Consider the following 20399-nt stretch of genomic DNA (forward strand, 5'->3'; position numbering starts at 1 on the left):
GCACAGTAAGGACACCCTCTTGGATCCCTGCTTGACTGAATACCCCGTGCACGGGTCCAGCCTACAGCACAGAACACTATCATAGAGTCGTGTTCCAAAGGAGCTATAATCCTGCTGAGGGCAAGAGTCTGCAATGTCACCTAAGGACTACTGCAGTACTGAAGTTAAGACTGTGTTAGTGTCACACACAGCGAGAGGAAGGGGACGCTTAGCAGTTCTTTCAATATGTGCATTGCAGGTGGATAATGATTTTCTTATTATAGGGTTATATGATTAACAAAAAAGCGGAAAAGAAGAAAACACGGTTGTGTTTATATTTATAGTTTGGTTCCTTTAGTCCCATCCAAAGAAGAATCAAATTAATTTAAATCAGATTTATTTATATAAATGCTTTTTACAACAGATGTTGTCATAAATCTTTACAAAGATGGTGCATTGTTGCTTTTTAGCCATGGTTCGCTTAGCGTTCACACTGGCATACACAACATGGACCACAGTATCAGAACTCCTACACATTACAACTGCAGGAGTTTTTATGATGTCCTGTGCTAAACCCATAGGAGTTAACATGGAGTTGATCCCCCTTTGCTTCCATTCTTCTTGGAAGGCTTTCTACAAGATTTGGGAGTGTGTCTGTGGGAATTTCTTCCCATTCATCCAGAAGTGCATCCACTGATGTTCGATGAGAGGGCCTTGGCTCGCAGTCTCCATTCCGCTTCAACCTAATTCGGTATTCGGTGGGGTTGGGGTCAGGGTGACGTGCAGTCCAGTCCCATTCTTCCACACCAAGCTCACCAAACCGTGCCTTTATGGACCTCTCTTTGTGCACTGGAGCCCAGTCATGCCGGAACAGAAAAGGGCCTTCCCCAAACTGTTCTTACAAAGTTGGAAGCATGTAATTGTCCAAAATGTCTTGGTGTGCTGAAGCATTAAGATTTCAATTCAGTGGAACTAAGGTGCCCAGGCAAAGCCCTGAAAAACAACTCCACTGACTTATCCCTCCTCCACCAAACTCTACAGTTGGCATAATGCAGTCAGGCAGAAAACACTCTCCTGGCATTCTCCAAACCCAGACCCGTCCATCAGAATGCTAGATAGAGTGCGATTCGTCACTCCACTGAACACGTTTCCACCGCTCCAGAGTCTGGTGGCCGTGCGCTTTACACCACTCCATCCGACGCTTGGCAGTGCTCGTCTTGGTGATGTAAGGCTTGCATGCAGCTGCTCAGTAATGGATACCCATGCCATGAAGCTCCTGGCGCACAGCATTTGTGCTGATGTTAATGTCAGGGGAGCTTTGGAACTGTGCAGTTACAGAGTCAGCAGAGCGCTGGTGACTGTTTATGCACAGTGTACCTCAGCGTTCGGTGACCCCGCTCTGTAACATTACGTTCTGCCACTTCATGCCTGAGTTGCTGTGGTCCTCAGACTCTTCCACTTTTCCATAATACCGCTCACAGTTGATCGTGGAATATCTAGGAGGGAGGAAAGTTCACGAACTGACTTGTTGCCACAGTGGCATCCTATTACAGTACCAAGCTTGAGTTCAGCGAGTAGAATGACCCATTTTTTCACAAAGGTTTGTAAATGCAGACTGCGGTGCTAAGTGCATGATTTCATACGCCTGTGGCAATGGAACTGAATGGAACATGATTCCCTGAATTCCGTGATTAAGAGGAGTGTCCCAATACTTTTGTTCATAGAGTGTATATACCATTGCACCAAAAGATGTAAACAATTGGATCAAACAAATTTTATGATGTATATTTTGCGACAATAGCTATGATAATGCGAAGTGAGCTTAGAATAATGCAGCTGTGGTGTGTGTGTATGTGGGGTGGTAATTTTGCCAGTGGAAAACTCCGGAAGAACTGGCAAAATGCATTAAATCTTCAAAACAGAGCAAGGAATTCCTCCACAGCAGGAAGAGCATTTTCAGTACGCGGTCTTGTGGATTTTGTTCTAGTATTGGACATACCAATGGGGCATTAATGAGGAATTATTACCTTCTCATTGTGTCACATGTGTGCGTCACATTTTTGTGTGACACCACTCTGTTCTCTCATGTGGTGTTTAGGGTTGCATCTGGTGACATCACAGCCTGTGGTTGGTGTCTTTGGTCCATACTGTTTTCATACTCCGAGTGAAGCACATCAGACTTCGTTTGGAAGCGGAGACAGAGACATGGTCATGGGATCTCAGTCTGCGTGCACCACAGTTTGGACAGGCGGCATTCTCACGTGCTATAAAGAAACAAAGCAATTGCACCAGAGTTCATTTTTAATCAAACTAAAGCTACCAATTCTGAACACACCTAATATTAAGACTTGGCAGAAATGTTCCAATTTCCGCTTTGGTCCTGACCAGGGGAACCGAACTGCACATATAAACACGGCCTAAAATGTGTCGGAGATGGCAAACAGACAGAGAGGGAGACAGAGAATGGAGCGTGCTGGACCTTGTCTTTGTCGTTACCTCGAGTAGCCCTATGAAGCAGTGGCCAGAGGGTGCATGTGTGCCACCGATATCCCAGCCCTGGGACAGAGCAGAGTCTGGACCTGCAGCGGTTTGGCTTGGGCCTGTGCCCCACCAGATGAGCACAGATTCCAGCGTTTCAGTGGGCTTAGAAGGACTTGGCTTGTTCTGGAGACGCTTGAGAGTGAAAGCCAGGTGAGAGAGTGCAGGAGAAGCAGTGTGCTGATGTCACTCGTCCATTATCCTTCACTTACTGCAGAAACGCGTGTTTCAATTGATTTTCTGCTCCCTTAGTGTAGGCCTCTCCTCTCTCCTCTCTCTCCTCTCTCTCCTCTCTCCCTCTCTTCCTCTCTCCTCTCCTCTCTCTCCTCTCTTCCTCTCTCCTCTCTCCTCTCTCCTCTCTCCTCTCTCCCTCTCTCCTCTCTCCCTCTCAACTCTCTCTCTCTCTTCCTCTCTCCTCTCTCGCTCTCCTCTCCCTCTCTTCCTCTCTTCCTCTCTTCCTCTCTCCCTCTCTTCCTCTCTCCTCTCTCCCTCTCAACTCTCTCCTCTCTTCCTCTCTCCTCTCTCTTCTCTCCTCTCTCTCCTTTCTCCTCTCTCCTCTCTCCTCTCTCCTCTCTCCCTCTCAACTCTCTCCCTCTCTTCCTCTCTCCTCTTTCGCTCTCCTCTCCCTCTCTTCCTCTCTTCCTCACTTCCTCTCTCCCTCTCTTCCTCTCTCCTCTCTCCCTCTCAACTCTCTCCCTCTCTTCCTCTCTCCTCTCTCCTCTCTCCCTCTCTCCTCTCTTCCTCTCTCCTCTCTCTCCCTCTCTCCTCTCTTCCTCTCTCCTCTCTCTCCTCTCTCCCTCTCTCCTCTCTCCCTCTCTCCTCTCTTCCTCACTCCTTCTCTCCTCCTTCTCTCTCCTTTCTTTTTCTCCTACTTTTTCATTCCCTCTCTCCATCTCTCTTTTCTCTCTTTGTTTTCATGAGGTGATCATGTGATCTGATTACATTTTAAATGAAGTTTGGGGTGCTGTTGTTTTGGATGGACCATGATATCACTGCTCTCACATGTAAAGAGGTTCACGGCACACATTCCCACACATGCACCTCGCATGCACAAAGTTATTTTTAAAGTACATTTTTTTGTTTTGTTTTACAAGTGTTCGCTATGTGACTTTGTGACTGTATAATGTATTTTTATATATGTTTTAGTTTTATCTTAGTAACTTGTCACAGAATATGAACAAATCTATTTGGATTTGTTTCATGGTCCTGAAAATTCATTGTTTTAAATACTACATGTTTAGGCCTCATACTGCTCATTTTTTTTGCTTCAGGAAATTTTAATGGAAACAGTGAATGCTTTTTACATTTTTTACATTTCAGTTCAAAAAAATGTTTTTGATGAGTGTAGGTTTGGTTCACCTGAAGCAGGGATGGGTCGACACCATTGTTTTTTACCTGATTTTGCTGGGCCTACTCGCCAATATCCATACTTATACCAAAATGATTTAACTCATGAAGTGTCAAGCAATCAGAGGCACAATGGAACAGTAACGTTGTTAACATAAATTAATGCAGTATACCAGTGTATCAGATAAATAAAAAACAAATCTAAAACATTTAAAAAATCAGTGAGCCTTACATATAATTTGCCTGTTTACTTGCTGTTTTTATCTCTCAATTAAATGGGTGTTCTGCAGCTGACCAGTGAAATGTGGGGTACTGACTCAGATGAAGTTCAGGCCATGTGCCTTGCATTCAGCAAAATCATTACAACAGAGTCCAAGTCCAAATTCCAGGGTCTGGCATTTTAATTAGCCAAACCATTAAGTCTCCCCTGTACCATCTTGCTCCTGAGTAGGGTGGACAGACGTCTGGAATTAGGCCGGACAGTTCGTTCCTTCAGCTCCCTGTTCTCAGTCTAGCAGAACGCCTGGACAGACCCCCATTAGTCGTCCTTCTGGAGGGAGCTGGTAGATGCTTTGAAACAATATTATTTTACTGTGCCACTGTGTCACATACAAGTCAAAGCAATCACATTGTATTTAATTGGTTTAACAGATCACCTCACCTACTGGGTAACTGCAGAAACTCCCTGCTCTAATTGCTAGTCAGTCAGGATATTTGCAATGGTGTAAAAATAGCTAGAAGAAAAATGACTGAGTGATCAGCACATCCTTTCCTTTTAAAGAGAAGAAAAGATTAATTTCATGCCTTCTGTACCCTACGACACACTTAAATTGGCCAAGGCTGGTCTCTAGACATTTATCCTCACGTAGCTAGTTCATGCCAACTGCTGTTGTGTGCTGCGTTTGGTTTCACTTTAAGGTGTTTTATCAGGTCATCCGTATTGTTGGTTATTTGTATTACCTCCTCTTGATATTTGTCACGAGCACAGTTTGCCATTTGCTTTACTGCCATCATTGATTGTAAAAAAAAAAAACAAACAAAAAAAAACCTTCCAATTTTCTGTTTGTGAGTGTGGCAACATCTGTTTATATCATCCGGCATTACGTGGTATTGGTTGTTAACATTTTTACGAGGGAGTCACTGCATAAACGAGCACAGTATCGGACCATTTCTTGATATTAGTATTGGCATCAATGTGTCCCTGAACTTTTGAGTACCCCGCTGTGTTCAAATGGAGACTGAAGACCTTATGTCCCCAGTACTAACCCTGCATATACACACTTTAATAAGAGGTGTCCTCTTTAGAGTCTAGCCTATTCATACAAATGAAGGAGATAGCAGAACACTTCTGTAAGTCACTGGATACGAGCTGCTAGCAAATGTTGTAAGTGTAATATAAACACAAGTCTCTGTTCAGCTGTAATAACCCCAGTGAGCAACTAATGGTGTTAATTTCCCCTTTTCATAATTAGTGCTAGCTAAGCTTTGTACGGGATGGTTGACACAAAGGAAGTTCTCTGCAGGAAAGAAAACATACTTCCACCGCTCAGCAGCGCCTGTGACACTTTTGGTCACACACAAAGCAAATATATTGGTTTTATAGGCACATTTCCAAGAGAGATAATGAGAGAGAGAGAGAGAGAGAGAGAGAGAGAGAGAGAGAGAGAGAGAGAGAGAGAGCTGCACACCTGCAGAGTTTATTCGTTCTTACCCAGAGTCCCCTTGGACACAGTAAGGTGGTGGAGCCAGATTGTGTGATGAAGCGGTGACAGGAAATGAAGTCAGGCAGTGAGCAGGACCTTCCACACCTGGAACCAATCAGCTCTGTTCTTCAGATGGTGGCAGAGGTTGCAAACATGAAACACCCACCCCCCCAAATTATACAGGCACTTCAGGATGTAGCCCATAAAAAAAAAGATGCATTGTGGAAAAGGTGTTGGAGGTACAATGTTGGAGAGGGTATTTCAAGTAGTATGGCCTTTATAGTTTTTTGGTCTCACATTGTGAGCAAGGGACAACTCATGACATTATGAATTTGTCAAACAACTCCATCCAATTAAAAGTAATTCGAGTACTTGAGACAAAGGAAATTTCAAATACTGTTCCCATTACCGGATCCACGCACTTTCCAGGGCGCAATCTTTTCTCATTGCACTTCATAGAACCGAATTAACAATAGCTCATAGAAAAGTTGCCCTCGCGTCGCACTGATGGAGTGTAAGAGTCCGCGTGTTAACCACGACTAATCAAGCCGTTCAAGATTCCAACCGACCTCTTCAGGGAATGCGGTTCAGCCGAAAGTTTAGCACATCTGTCATGTAGTCGTGGGGTTATTTTTTTTCTCTGCGCTGCCTCGGTGCTCGGTGACGAAGGAAATCGCGGCCTTTCCCAAGGTTAACAAAAGAGAGGCAAGCGCACTCGCTGTCCTTCCCGGTGGCTCCGTGTCACGGAGGCCGCTGTTGCTTGCGCGGTGTTTACGTTAGACGTTTCCTTGCTGCCGCTTGGCTTTGGGGCAAATTAGACGTAGCGTTTCCCCCGGTTAAGAACGGTCCGATTGTGACACAGTTCATTAGGCAGGATTAGGATACTTCGCGCGCGTCCGGTAGGTTTGAGGAGCCGGACTCTTTGTTTGTTTTCGCCTGTCTCCTTCGTTCCCCTCATTCGTCTTGGCCCGCATAGCTCGCACGGTCCGAAGGGCGGGATGTGGGTCTGAGACACGGGAGGGCACGGTTGATTTAGCGGATCTGGTTATGAACTGTTGGCAGCTAATAAAGCAACGAGTTCTCCAGTGAAAAAGAGGGGAAAGAATTAGAGGGAGAGGGAGAGAGAGAGAGAGATGTACAGAGTGTGCACTGAGTATGGGGTCCTTGCAGGGCAAGGATGTTTTGGGGGAAGATGAGAAGACCAGAGGGACTGAGAAGCATGAAGGAGGGAGAGCAACAGGAGAGTGGGAAGAGAGATGATGTGTGTGAAAAAGAGGAAATAATGCTGTATTTATGTGATGGTGCGTGGGGGGGGGGTTGGGTTTGGATTGTGTGTGTGTGTTTGTGATGACCTAGATTTTAATATTTTAATCCTGCGGCTCTCCCCCATTCAAACTGTCCAATTTCTAACATGCTTTGGCTGATTTAATTAATATTAAAACCAGTGTAAGCAGCTTTTAGTGCCTTTTAGTGACCAAAGAAGATACTATTACTACATTCTAATACATGCGTACATGTCAGATATTATTACTATATTCTAATAAATGCGTACATGTCAGATACTATTACTACAGTCTAATAAATGCATACATGTCAGATATTATTACTATAATAAATGCGTACATGTCAGATATTATTACTATGTTCTAATACGTGCGTTCATGTCCTGCAGCATTAGTCCATATGTAACACTTCTGGGAAGTCACAGGAGAGAAGCTGTTTTCCATACAGATTCACTGATACTGGACCAAAACTAAATTCCAGCCCTTTCACCAAGGTACAAGAAGGGAAGAAAGACTTACAAAACAGTATGGACACTGTCTTTAATATGAGCCCTGCAAACCTGCTTGAACAAGCTGATGTACTGAATATGAATGAAGTTCATCCTCTGAATTTCCTTGTGCTGAGAATGCCACTGCCCCTAAGGACTAGAATGGAAATGAGAGGTGGTTTATGTATATGCATGAGTACGCTTTATGTATATGCACATATATCCATTCTCTGAGGCTGTCCTTTCCAGAGTCTATGTTTATGCACGTGTGTGTGTGTGCATGCATATGTGCATGTGCGTTGTGGAGGAGGACACCTCGTATATGCCTACAGTAGTGTGTGTGATTGGAGTGTAGATATGCATGTATTATTGGTGTGCATGTGTGTGTGTGTGTGTGTGTATGTGTACATGTGTGTACTTAAGTTTTTTTGCAGTGGGCATGTATGTGTTTTTGTCTGCATGCCCAAGACTATATGTTCTCTCTCTCTCTCTCTCTCTCTCTCTCTCTCTCTCTCTCTATCTATCTATCTATCTATCTATCTATCTATCTATCTATCTATCTATCTATCTATCTATATTTTATACGTATGTACATATACACAACTATAGGCTGCAGTGTGTTAGCGTGAGTGTGGACCTCAGCCCTCCTGGGTCTGTCCTGAGATGAAACAGATAAGATAATTGGCTCTAATGAAACCCAGATCTTATGGTCCAAAAACCACCTCCTCCTTTCGCCTCCCTTTCTCTCTCTCTCTCTCTCTCTCTCTCTCTCTCTCTCTCTCTCTCTCTCTCCCTCTCTCCCCTTCCCTCACACAGAGAGAGACATGAGCTCTCTAATTCAAACCAGGTCCTCGGTACTGAGGCTCAGCCCACTCTGAGGGTGCCCTGCCCTGCCCCGCTCCGCCCCCCTGGTCTTGCTCCTGTACTTCTGTTTGAAGTTGCAAGTTGAGCGCACTAGCAGTACCGCCGGCCTTCTCAGCCTGTCGCCATGGTTACCCTAATTGCCTCTGGTGATGTGGCTTTAGAGCACAGGAAGAGAGCCATTATGGCTTCTGTACATGTTCCTTGAGTTAAAAAAAGAGAGGCGGAGCTGTTGAGGTGGAAGGTCACCTGAGGTGGCCCGAAAAAGAGTCGCCTCATGTTAAGTCACCTTTAACCTTTCATGTTTTGCGTTCATGTTTGGGACGGAGGCCGTGCCAAGGCTGTGTACCAAATGTAAAGGGAAAAAATGGGCACAGGCATTTGCAAGCCAGTGAGCTTTTCTGAACACTTTTGGTGGAATAATTCCTCTAAGACCTGGCTCTGTTGAAGCTGTTTGGGTTTGGCACAGTCTGAACCAGAACAGGGAATAAAACATTGGCCCTCTTATAATTAGTGGATGATTATAATAAATGCATTTGGCTCTGTAATTTCTCTAAAATATTGCCATTAGAAGACAGTAGTGATACACGTACATATGTACATGATGCTGATGGTTTTTACAGTGGACATCACAGACAAGACCTTAAATCACAGATAAAATAACAAATGACTCAAGTAAATACATTCATAGATAATCTATCACCATAAATACTATAGTTAGTATTGTATTTATTTATAAGGATGATATGTGTCACAATGGGGAGAATGATCTTAGCATTAGTCTCTTATCATAGCAAACCTGTGGCCTACATTTGAAGGAATGGATTGTGAATGGATTTCGTTTTGAAATGAACGCCAAAGACCCCTAATTGCGCAGCGTCTGCCACTAAACATGACCTTTAGCGCTAGAAACGGACGTCTGGGAAGCAAAAAGGGCAAAACCGCAGTGGGAATGAGAGAGGACTTACTACACCCCCCACAGAGACGCAAAAGAGCGCGGCGGCTTTTAGCGCCCCTTATCTCTACCTGGCTCTTAAAAATCAGTCTTCACGCTTAGCGGGCTTCAGTCCAGCACCCTGCAGAGAGGGTGAGAGTGGAAGCGATGGGGGTCCCGGGGGGGTAAGGGCTCCTGGAAGCCCCCGCAGGGGCCGGGGAATGGGGTGTCGTTAGTCTTAGCTGCATGAGGTGGTGGCGCATCTGGTCCTTGGTTCGCTGTCTTACCTACTTAAGTCGCTCTCCCGCTCTCTCAGCAGGTACTACCTGCCTGCGACCCAGCGGACTTCAAGCTGTAAAACATCCATGGTCTAAGGATTTATGTGCCTGTAGATAAGCTTTATGAGGGAGTTGCTTCTGAACAGGTTAAGCATGCATTGTGGCAGGGAACAGTGACGCAAAAATCAAATGGCTTGGCTCATTGTAGCTGCTGTTGACTGTGGAAAACGCCTGCTTTTCAGTGATGATGAGAGGACCTGACCTATTTCAAAGGGAAGGAGAGAGAGAGAGAGAGAGTTAGAGAGAGAGAGAGAGAAACAGAGAGAGAGAGAGAGACAGAGACAGAGAAGGGATAATTTTATTTACACAATTCAAGCAGGATTACTCAAGCAACCAAGACTCCCATCTGTGGAATCTGCCCACTACTGTCATGCTTGGGAGCGTGTGTGCGTGCGTGTGCATTTCCCTTCATTAACTGCTCCCCCTTTAACTACCAGTGTGGCGAGCAGCACAAAGAGTGCACAAGCCTCCATTTGGTCCCAGGGCCATGGAACTAAACGCTGAGATTGGAGGAGCCAAAAGCCACGGGGGGTGGGATCAGCTTAGCACTTCAGGAGACTCGCAGTGGAGGCTGGGAGGTCATCGCAATGAAGGATCAGCCTTCCCAACAAGCAACAGGGGCAAAAGATGCTTCAGAGGTGAAATATCCTCAAAGGGAGAGCAGCACACGAACGTTAGCATGGCCACGGGGAGAGCAATAAAACCTTAAGGCTGAAAGCAGAACTCTGGCTCCTGAATCATTCACGACAAGAAGTTGCTCTCCTCCTGTGTGCATGAATTCATCTGCGGGGAAAACGCATATTGTTTATGATTATGTACCAAACACTGTATAAGAAAGGCTACTCTGCTTAGTTTTTTGGTCATAAAAAACCAAAACAAGTCCACCGAGGTTTCCAGGAATGAAGAGTACTATGTTTGATTTGCCTGTTCCCAGTACAGTGTGAGTGCAACAGGGTGCCTCTTCGCTACCATTACTTGTCATGGTGCATCAGACCAGAGAACAAGCACATTTTCTAGAGAATTTCACCTCTTTGTGTGTGCATCTGTATGTCTCAATCTTTGTTCTGTCATGCTCTTTGGACTCTCCTTAGAAGCATGTCTAATCTTCTGAGTTCAAAACTGCCTTTCTGTGTGCATGCAGCTGCCAACAATCGTGCACACCAATTCCCATAACAAGCATATGAGACCTTTTCAGCACACACAAACACACACACACAACACCATATGCCCAAAGACCAATATGCTGACGAGCCAAAGAGCCATGAGGTGAGTCTCAGCCGAGTGTGTATTTATAAAAGTCACACATGTGTGTGTGTGTGTACTGTTTATGCTTGCTGTCAAGTGAGACACTAGTCAAAAAAACCCCAAAAACCTTAATTAAGGCTCAAGGCCGGACCACAGAGGGTAAAAGAGTGTTTGCAGGGTGTCACCAAAGGCTAATTACCCCCCCGGGGGATAGAGGCCTGGATTTACCCCCCACAGATACCCTCTGGGAGAGCCTGACAAAGATGCATTAACCAGTGCTGTACAAACCCTCCTTCTCACAGTGCTGAGCCTTGGCTTGGATCTCTGCTGGAACGGAGGTGATGCTTTCAACCTTTGCCTTGTCAGACGGCGTAATGCATTGCGGAGGAGTGGCGTTAGCTACAGGGAACGGGTCCATGTTCCAAGAAGGTACAGCCGCACTGCCCCCAACGCGTGGGCGCTGTTCACCGGTCCGGACTGATCGATGAGCACCCGGCAGCACACGGAGGATGCCAAAAGAGGCAGAGGAACTGCGCAAAATTTTAACACTTCATCTCAACAACATGAACCCCATAGAAAAAAAGTACAAGCATGGAAAACAACCCAGCATTCGTACATGGCCATTTATTTCACTGAACTTGGAAGGAAAGATGTGAATTGGAAAATGATGATTCCCTAAAGGCACAGTCTAGATGATAAAAGCCCGAGGCCTTGTTTCTAGCCATACCCAGTCACCATCCTACCCATGATCTAGCATCCTGGCCAGCCCCAGTGCCTGTAGAGTCACGCATGCCACACTATCTTTGGTTGTCCCACCATCTTTTTCCAATATGACATATGAGGGTCAGTAAAGAAGTGAGTGTGAGTCATCATGGGTGTACTTTATTGGGTTCCTGCTAATGCAACGACCGTTCAAGTGAAGTGAAGCAACATTGCACAGAACGTTTTTTGCCTCACAGATCTAAAAGGTCATCTCCGCTGTGTGCGTGTACAGTACTGTGCAAATATTTTTGGCAGGTGTGAAAAAATGCTAAAAACTAAGAATCCTTTCTAAAATGGAAGTGTTAATAGTTTTCATCAATTAACAAAATGCAGTGAATGAACAGAAGAGAAATCTAAATCAAATCAATATTTGGTGTGACCATTCTTTGCATTCAAAACAGCATCAATTCGTCTAGGTACACTTGCACACAGTTTTTGAAGGAACTCGGCTGGTAGGTTGTTCCAAACATCTTGGATAACTAACGACAGATCTTCTGTGGATGTAGGTTTCCCTTTATGTAATCCCAGACAGACTTGATGATGTTGAGATCGGGGCTCTGTGGGGGCCATACCATCACTTTAAGGATGACTTGTTCTTCTTTATGCTGAAGATAGTTCTTAATGACATTGACTGTATGTTTGGGGTCATTGTCCTGCTGCAGAATAAATTTGGGGCCAGTGATACACCTCCCTGATGGTATTGCCTGATAGATAAGTATCTGCCTATATTTCTCAGCATTGAGGACACCAATAATCCTGACCAAATCTCCAACTCCATTTGCAGAAATGCAGCCCCAAACTTGCAAGGAACCTCCACCGTGCTTCACTGTTGCCTGCAGATACTCATTATTGTACCGCTCTCCAGCCCTTCAGTGAACAAACTGCCTGCCTACTGCTATAGCCAAATATTTCAAATTTTGACTCATCAGTCCAGTGCACCTGCTGCCATTTTTCTGCATAGTTGAGTCCCTTGACCTTGTTTCCATGTTGAAGGTATGGCTTTTTGGCTGCAACTCTTCCATGAAGACCACTTCTGACCAGACTTCTCCGGACAGTAGATGGGCGTACCTGCGTCCCACTGGTTTCTGCCAGTTCTGAGCTGATGGCAATGCTGGATATCTGATTTCGAAGGGAAATAAGCTTGATGTGTTTTTCACCTGCTGCATTGTTTCCTTGGCCGACCACTGCATCTACCATCCTCAACGTTGCCCGTTTCTTTGTGCTTCTTCAAAAGAGCTTGAATAGCACATCTTGAAACCCCAGTCTGCTCTGAAATCTTTGTCTGGGAGAGCCCTTGCTACCTTGTGTGTTGTTGCTATGCTCAGTCTTGCCATGGTGTATGACCTGTGACATGAAACTGTCTTCCATAACCTCACCTTGGTAGCAGTGTTTGTCTGTTCCTCACTGAGTTTTAGACCTCCTGTTTACACAGCTGTTTATGTTTCAGATAATCACTGTTTCAACCTACATGTGAAATTGATGATGATTAGCACCTGTTTGGTATAATTGGTTGATCATACACCTGACTATAATCATCCAACTCCCTGACTTTGTGCAAGTGTACCTATAAGAATTGATGCTGGTTTGAAGACAAAGGGTAGTAACACCAAATATTGATTTGATTTAGATTTTTCTTTTGTTTGCTAACTTTGCATTTTGTAAATTGATTTTAAAAAATTATTATTTGTATGTTTGAAAGGATTCTTAGTTTACAGCATTTTTTCACACCTACCTAAAACTTTTGCACAGTACTATATGTGTGTGCAAACCTTAGAATTACAAATATTTCAGCAGACATCACATTTGGCACTGACTCCATAAATGCTGGAAACTGCTTGTTCTTTGCCCAGTTGATCAAACAATGCAACACGCATGACCATGAAATCCAATATATCCCATTTTGCTGGCAAAGAGGCCAAAAAAACTGGCTGAATAATTCTCAGGTCCTCTCTGATTAAAACATTTCATTTCCACTTTCCAGAGAATAGACTGGACCACTGCTGAAATGCAGCCATTCACAGAAATAAATTAAGGGCAGATAGACACAACTGTTCCAATCTGCACTCTTCTCCAAGAGAGACAGTGAGAGGAAACACAATCATACATCTTAGTCCAGTGCTTTCTCTCCAACCCCTCTCCACAGCCCGGTGGAACACATCTCGCATTCCTTCTCTCACTCTCCCAAAAGCCCATCTTTCACGATAGTTAACTAATGCGGTAGTTAACTATGCAGCCGACTTGCTTTTGCAGGCTGTTCCTCGCGACTTTTACACTTGCCTTTCTGCTTACGGCTCCAGGGAGCCATCACCATGTAGAGGGCGACCAGCAACCGCAAATAAACATCGCACAGAAACAGGAGGGAAAAGGCAAACCGAGGAAAGGAAGAAAAAAGGAAAGGAAGAACGCAAAACTTCTTTCTTTGATCACACGAAGGCATGCATTGCCGCTGTGTACACTAAGCACAGAGTTATGATTGCCTGTTTATTTTCTCCGAAACTGTGCTCCAGCCAATCAGACGGCTGGCGCTTGCGAGCCTCCCTGGCCTGCTGCGTCCTGCCAGTGACGTCATCGCGCTGGGCGTTCAGAGGCACTGACCCTGACACGGGCGGTCCCTGCCGCCCTGGTGGCACGTCACCCGGAGCAAACCACCCACGCTGCTGATCACAAAAGCACCACAGGCATGTTGCGGGCACATTGGAGCACATGTATGCTGCCTACACTGTACCTGCTTGGCCATGATGGTCATATATATATATATATATATATATATATATATATATATATATATATATATATATATATATTCAAATTGCAGTGTTAAGACAGAGGTCCTTCATCCCTTCATCAGTTGGGAAGTGCTTCTGACATTGGAGCACATGTGCACTACCCATGTTGTACCTGCTTGCCCCTACACAACAGAACGTATGTTTAAAGCTTCTTCTTGCAGTGGCCACAAATTGAATGGAGCTAATGACATTCTCTGAACGTTCTATTTCACCCCGGAGATGCTCTACAGGATTCTGATCTGTGGACTGTAGAAGGGAAGCAAGGAAAAATCACTGTCAAGTTCTTGGAACCAATCCATGATTGTATGGCCTTTGTGGCATTGTGCATTGTCCTGCTGAAAGTGTCTCTTTGCCATAGGGTAAATAGCTTCCTTAAAAGGATGACCTTGTCAGCCACAATGCTTAAGTAAGCCCTGCCGTCCAAAGGTGCATCCACAGGTATCAGGGGACCTAGTGTGTGCCAAAAAAAACATTCCCTGACACAGGGCAAGCTCATCAATTCGTGCTGCTTGTGCCAAATTTTGACCCTCCTATCAGCATGGTGCAACAGAAATCTGGATTCATCTGACCAGGCCATGTTTTTCCACTTGCTCAGTGATCCAATTTTTGTTGTATTTTGCCTACTGGAGTCTTGCCTTGTTGTTTCCTTTATACAGCATTGGCACATGTCTGTTATAACACGTCTGTACTAAAGAACGACAAGTTGTGCATTTAGACACATTAGTCGGAGTGCCAGCGTTATATGCAGCTGCAGTTTGCTAGACTGATTGCTGCCTGTTCATCAGAACGGTCCTTGACATCCTGTTCTGACCTCTTTTGTTGACAAGGTGTTTACATCCACGGTATCCCCTTTCACAGGATGTCTTTCCTTGATCGCATCGTTCTCTGTATACTCTCAACATGAGAGAAGCCCACCTGGTTGACAGTTTCTGAAATACTGGCTCTGGCTGGTCTAGCAATGATGAACATGCCTCCTGCAGAGTCGCTCCTATCGCTGAATTTCCTCATTCTAATGTGGATTCACACTGAAAACAAGCCACAGAAAACTTCCTCACCTGATTTTATGCTGCACTCCACGTGTCTAATTTCCATACAGGGAAGCTCCATTCATGAAAGGGCCCATGTCTCTAATAAATGGGCCATTCAGTGTATATGAGATATATAAGAAGTATGAGGTGCAATTAGAACTGCTTTCTGTATATGGAAACAATTACTTTGATTGGGATGTATTGGGCAATGTGGCTGATTATGCTATATTTGTTCATGCATGTATGAGAGGGAATTAACCTGCAACATCAAATTACAGTTGACTAGTCATACAGGCATCTTGCTGATGGACAGAAATGCAAACACGCCCAAATCCAAGTTAGAAGACCGGCATGTTGAATGTCCAGGAATGGACAACCCTGTTTTCCAGGCTTTCACTGATGGTGTTACACTCCAGTGCTGCAAAACCACTCAAGCGAAGTAGCAATCCTGTGTGAAGATAAATTCCAATAGAATTGCTACCATTAATCCCAGTCCAAAATCAAGAAAAATGCAGTAAGATAGAAAGTGTTTAATTAACTCTGAAGATGCATTGTGTATGGTGATCTTGCTGTGGGGATTGTGATACCACATATGACTGACACCTGCACTGCCATTTTTAGATCATACAGTTTAAAGCATATACTGTTGTAAATATCTCTGATTCTTCAACAGGAATTACTTTGGCGGCTCACAGGCAAGCAGCTATGCATCCTGCTTGCACGCACACGCCACAAGGTACATTCCCTGGACAGGATTAAAACAGCAACGATATATCTGGATTCTCAACTATCCAGATAATTTGGACGCGAGCGGAGTCCATTTCTTCAGAACAAACCCGTTGTTCCCCCTCTTCCGACCAGAGCGTCAGGGATGATGTGAAGGCCCATGTGGTTCCATTTACGGCCCTGAGTGCTGAACCCCGTAAATCAGAGATGAAAAGGGACTTCGCTCAAATGAAATCATACATGAATCCCGCCTTCTAGCCCCAGACATACTGTTTCAGGCACGAGGCTTGGTGCCTCGCGCTGTTTCCGTGCTATGCGTTTTCTAATAGAAACACGACTTCAAAGAGTTCTGATAGCACATAGCAGACGACGGCGCCGCAAAACAACGGCGAAATATTTACAATATTGAAATAGCGGAAAATGGAAAGAACAGTAATATCCCATGTGGGGGAAATGGGGGGGGGGGGGGTGGAATCTTGTTTGTTTCTACCATTTAAAATTATTTTTAATAATATATGTCTGCACGTACTAGCCCTCAACTGAGGGATCCATAGCAATATAACAATATCCACATAACTAGAAGGCATTCAACAGCAAAACTGCAAAGAAAGGTGCAGTGTCCACCTTCTGAAAACACTGGCTTACTCGAAGTTTCTAGAAAAGATCCTAAATTAATAACAAGTAGGAATGTGCCTGGGTTCCAATGAGTCGCTTCGTGAACACCTGTTAGAAAACCTACAGCATACATAAAAACGAATGGAAAATAACGTCGAAAATAAGAATACATTCCTAAGGGAAAACATATTTTTCCCCCATCAGTTTCCAGTTATTTTACAGTAAAGCTAGTTAGTTCGTCTATGTAGTTTCAGAAAAGCAAAGCAGCAAAATAGTAATAACAACAACAATAATAGTAATAATAATAACAATAACAACAACAATAATAATAACTCTCTCTCTCTATATATATACATATATATGTATATATATGTATATATATATATATATATATATACACACACACATATATACACACACACACACACACACACACACACATATATATATATATATATATATATATATATATATATATATATATATATATATATATATATATATATATATATATATATAATTATTATCTTCATTGTGTAAATCAGTAAAAACATTCATGGGCCTATTAAAGCTAGCTCACCAAGAATATTTAAATTATCAACCTTAATCATTTTCTGCATATTGACCATTGTAGCAGGAGGACGTACAGGCTACATTTAGTTCACAAACCTTGGCCATCTTAAACTTTACCAGACAAACATGATCAGTTACTTACAAATTTTCCAGTCATGCTAAGTGCCCGTTTCCACTTGAAATAAGTGTACAAAATTAAACAAAACTACGTTTTTTTTTTCTCTGTGCTTCAGCGCACGTCGATGTTAACGAAACATTTATGTAAGATGATGCGGACAAGTTGGCATGTTATATAAAATAATGTAATGAAGATTATACTATGTAACACATCATTGGGCCTTGGGACATTTTAGGGAAGGTGCAGGCCCAGCGGACACCTGTTGGATTGTCTCTGTCATCCATCATTCTGTTCACTCTGCCTCGCGTCTTCGGTGGGGTCGCAGGTTGAAACAGATAAAGACCAATTTTACGGTTTTTCACGTTTTTACTCAGTGGTCCGTGATGCCTTCGTCTGATTTCTAAACCACGAAATTTCCATTCATTCATTAATTTATGCATTGTGTTCGTGTGTGCGTATGGTGTGTGTGTGTGTGCCTAACAAAAGTCATGTTGGCATGTAGCCTAACAGATGAGCTGTTTTAGCTCATATCCTCCTATAGGCAATCTAAATCATGACAGCACAGAGCCTACAGGTCAAACGCTTTGAGACAGATAACGCAAATCAACGCTGTTCACTTCAAAGACATTGTCATGGGTGCATGTGTTTTTTCTGCCATGCGCGCTTTATGATTTTAAAAGGTCGGCGGTGCGAAGCACTGCCTTGCAAAGGAATTTCGTCCTAATCGAGCTGCGTGAGAAGTGTTACCGACAAAGGTGACATTCTTCCTTTCCAGAACAGCAGCCTCAAGTTTAAAGATAACACGGGCACGGTCATTTGAAGATGGTGAATCGATTTCCCTTGGTGAATCATATTGCCCCTCAGGTCACACTTGATGGTTTTACATCCGCATACGTCAAATCGTTTAACTTGGGTGATCTGTGTTGTGTATAAAGGTAGACTGTAAATGAAGTTAAAAAAGAAATTCATTTGATCTGCAAATGGGTCGCATTCTCAATATACTTTTGCTTGAGATTTAAAAAAAATCTCCCTCATTATTTATTTGTATTTCATATTTACGTTTAGCCCTTAAAAAGATAATTTTTACACAAAGAAGTGGGGAACTAAAATAATTGAGTTCAAATGCTGTTTTTATTAAGATGATTAAAAACTAACGTATAGATTACATTATGCGTTTCAAAATTTGAATGTGGTCGAACTTTTGGTTTCTCGGCATTTTACTTAGTTAAAACAAATGGGAAGATAATAGTCTAACCAAATGGGCCCATGCACTTGTGTAAGATAATATGTACTGGAAAATGCAACATTTATAACCACTAACCGTCAGTTTTTATAAAAGGTTTCACACAGGAAAAGTGCAATAAAGTTCTGATACGAGTCCGTCAAAAATAAAGAGGGCTACACAAATATTTACCATTTTCTTTGCTTCATGTTTCTTCTTTGCCACGGTCAGCAAAATTCCTACATAGTCCTCATTAAATCCCCCAGCCGAAGAAAAGAGGAAGGCGGAAAGGAGAAGGCTCACGCGAGTAGCCTTTAGTCCTCGCTCGCTTTTCCGATCGAAACGAAGGTTTCGGCAACAACAACAACAAAAATTAATTCCTCCAAATTCACGCGGACATTCCATTAAAAATAATATTCAACTCCTTTCTTTAATAACGACGTTAAAAACGAATTTCTGTCAGACGGTCTATCGCTATGCATGCATTCGAAGGCGGACCCCAGCTGCAACTCAACATCTGTTCGCTTCACGTGACTTTAAAGAAAAATACTAACAACATCTGGTAAAAATAAGTTTGATTCAGGTGCCTTGGTTCTTTCTCCGTCTCCAAGTCCCCCAGCCCTTAGGAATGCACGCCTGAATGTAACTTGTTTCATATATGAAACGTGGTTGAAGAGAGGAGTAGCGCCACAAAATACAGCAGAGAAAACTCCTTACAGAGGAAAATAGGCCTCTGTAGGTTTCTTGTGCTTCTTCTCATTTGCGCGGCCTAGATCTTGTCGAACTCGTGTCTGGTAAAAAAAAATTAAAAAAAAGCAAAAAAAAGAGCAATGTGAGATATCTTATGTAAAGGACATTTGTTTTGTGGCTATTTATTGACTATTACTATCTGACACATAGCTATATAGATGGGCGCTAATTTTCCCTCGCAAGCGGACCTAGATTTAAAAGCTGAATTACGTTCTCTTCCTTTCCTGACCGTTCAACGGAAATATGCTAATAGGCTAATATATCATAATGTTCTTCCTGTCTTAATTTAAAGGCTGCATTATGCCGCCTTTTCAAAACAGAACATTCGAAGGCTCAGTTCTGGACAATAAAATGTCGCATGGCGCTTGGCCGTTTTCACCCAGCGCACCTCCCCTTGACCCGACAAGCGCGCCCTCCATTTTATTGACATCTGGGAATTCTATACATGCTTCTGATCCCAATTACACACCTTCTTCAAATGGCACCGCGCTATGATTCTTCACATGATACTAAAATGGTTTCCCAGACCTGTTTTCGATCTGCCATACGAACCTTCCTTTTCTGCGGCACCAAACTATACATTACAGATAATTCCTACGCTTCTCTCAAATTTATCCACCATCAAATCATGGCTCCTTGCTAGTCTAGTTACACATAACTTTTTGTAACATCTTCTAGGCCTAATGCGCAAATGTGCAACCCTGACTGAGGCATTATAGTATAGTATAGTATACAAACACGATTTTATGAGATAATTGAATAAAGGTCACTGCAATGAAAATAATTTAATTAATAGTTTTTGAGTCGTACCTTTAATATTAAGCGGTTGAATAGTATGATGACATATCAAGTGTATAGGATAAAATTGGCCTGTCTTATTTATACGTGACTAAAAACTATCTGCAAGCGAGCCTGTTGCTTCTGTAATGCGCAAAATAAAGCTTTGGAATTGTTGCATTTCAGCAAGTGAAGAAACGTTTGGCGTGAAAAACAAATTCATATATACAAAATAAAAGTATCGAATTCAAAAGCAACCTAAGCAGATAATCATGATCCAGGGAATGTTTTTATTATTAATATTCACAGATTTTAAACGGCCTTGC

The 20399-nt window shown here is 43.2% G+C and overlaps 1 long non-coding RNA gene across 1 annotated transcript; it reads right to left on the reverse strand.

Annotated features, from left to right (window-relative positions):
• Window positions 1–126: 126 nt before the first annotated feature.
• LOC145658619 (uncharacterized) lies at window positions 127–19647 on the reverse strand. Its single transcript, XR_014124273.1, has 3 exons — window positions 18739–19647; window positions 2007–2243; window positions 127–1475 (listed from the first exon to the last, which is right to left on the reverse strand). It is a non-coding gene; the product is annotated as an uncharacterized LOC145658619 (long non-coding RNA).
• Window positions 19648–20399: the final 752 nt, after the last annotated feature.

The sequence above is a fragment of the Electrophorus electricus genome, chromosome 6 (assembly GCF_041902795.1).
Source record: "Electrophorus electricus isolate QZ-2024a chromosome 6, ASM4190279v1, whole genome shotgun sequence".
Classification (NCBI taxonomy): domain Eukaryota; kingdom Metazoa; phylum Chordata; class Actinopteri; order Gymnotiformes; family Gymnotidae; genus Electrophorus; species Electrophorus electricus.